The following is a 2,245-nucleotide window of genomic DNA, read 5'->3' on the forward strand; positions in this document are numbered from 1 at the left end:
CAATCTTTCTAATACGTCATATATTTCTTGAAATGAAGTGATTATCTGAGTGATTAGCATATGTATTAGAAAATAGTGGTCCATGGTTGATGTTTTGAAATCTAGTGAAGTGAGAGCTTTCTCAATTTGTAGAATTCGTGACTTTAAGATAAGTTGGTATCATTTGACTTTTGAACTATAGTTACTTGTTCTTGCAATGTAGTTTTCATATTCTAAATTTCATAAAATTTGGGAGATTAATCTGTCATATTTTTCAGCGTCTTCATGGTCAAGGTTTCCAGTTAATGATTTTATGATTGATCCTAGACCATCGATTAGTCCTCTTTTTGCTCTTGCTTGTATAGTTGGGTTTATTTGATTTATCTGACTTTTAATTTTGTTTTCTAGAACGAAGGCTAGATTATAGGAGTTGTGAAATTCTCTATAATAAGAAGCTGTTTTATTCAGTGAACTAGTTATTTATTTCAGACTGTTTTGTAGTGATGTAAATTATTTTATTATTATTGTTATGTCATAAATTTGTACAAATGTCCAATAATCAATTATGTTTTGGGAGTTTCCTATATTCAGTGAAAGGAGGCCAGGATTGTTATTGAGGTTGTGGAACGTCACGTCTGCAGTTGCATATGTGAGGATCCTGCAACAACAGGTGTTTTTAATTCCTTTATATGTATTATTTCTTGTTTTTTGTTTGTTTTGTTTATTATTCTAACTTTGTTATTTTATAGAATTGCGGTGATTTCAAATGGGCATATAAACTTATTTTCTTTTTTATTTCGTTTAGGATTTGCTTTATAGACAGTTTGTCCTACTATGAATTGGAATTGATCGGGTCCTAGTGTATTTCGTTTATTTATGATATTTTCTTTCTTTATTTCTAGTTTATTTTGTAGATATTTATACAGGTGTTGTAATTTGTCTATATGTGTTAATACATAGTCTGAATAAAAGCTTGAGTTTATCAAGTCACATGGGTCTCGAGAATTTGTATGTCCAAATGTGATGGGGTAAAATGTGTAGAACTGTGAATGGAGTTATTATATGCGATTAAAGCATATTGCATTAGTGTTTCGATGTTTTCACTTTTAAATCGTGTTCTTAAAATTCTCAGGTGTTCAATGAGGGTTGAGTGAAAGCGGTTCTACTGGTGAGTTGGATTCATGGTGAAACGAGGTTGTAAAGTGAATATCAATTTTGTGACTTTTAAGTAGTTCTTTAACTATTTCATTTTTAAATTCAGTGCCATTGTCTAAGATTATTCGTTCGGGTAAACCGTAAAATGAGAAATATTGTAATAGATTTTCACAAATTTCGATTGATGTTTTTCCTTGAATTAGAAATGCTTGTCCTAATTTTGAAAATGTATCATTATGGTTAGGAAATTTTGATTATCATATTTAAAGGTATCCATGTGCAAGAGTTGGAAGGGTTTTCCTGCTGTTTCAGTGAGAACTAGAATATTTTGTTGTTTGGCATGTATCACATTTATATAATGAGTAACATCGTTTTTCATGGATGGCCAATAATAGTTTCTTTTTAATTTCTCTAATGTCTCAGCGATGCCTCTATGGTTACATTTTCCTTCGTGTTGATATCTAATTAATATCTTACGCTCTTCGGGTTCTTTGATAGTGTTGACCAATTTTGTACATTTGATTAATTTGAGTCCTGTTCCATAAAAGTTGTGCATATAAATGTTGTTAAATGCTAGATACATTGAATCATCGTGAAAATAGAGATGAAATGTTTTATTGTCCGTGGTGTAAATCTTTAGAAATTTAAATATTAATTCAAGATTGGATTTTGGGATTTTAGCGTTCCGAATATTGTGTTTTTCAAAACATTCATGTTTAACGTCAATTTTATTGTGAGGGTTGTTTGAGATAATTAATTGATATGGCTTGTTATTAATTATTTCATTAAGTATTGTTATTCCATCGTTAGTCGTGTGGAAGTCCCTACTAGTATGGGGTGTTTCATCAGTTTGTTCTATTCTTTGTTGTGCACGAGGTGGAACTAGTTGAATATCTTCTATAATATTTATTTCTGGTTTTTGCAATTTTTCAAATTCTTGCAGAATTTCTGTATCATCTGCGGGATCAAGGTGATCTGGATTAAATGTTTCTAAGAAATCATCGATGTCGGTATTTATGTTTTCTGAATTGTTAATGGTACTTCGGTTTTCTACGGCGTTAATTTGGATTCGGGAAAGTGCGTCGGCGTTTGTATTCTGCTTTACTTTTTT

This window comes from Dendroctonus ponderosae, unplaced genomic scaffold, assembly GCF_020466585.1.
Source record: "Dendroctonus ponderosae isolate FM_Combo_2020 unplaced genomic scaffold, Dpon_F_20191213v2 Dpon_F_20191213_1, whole genome shotgun sequence".
Taxonomy (NCBI): Eukaryota; Metazoa; Arthropoda; class Insecta; order Coleoptera; family Curculionidae; genus Dendroctonus; species Dendroctonus ponderosae.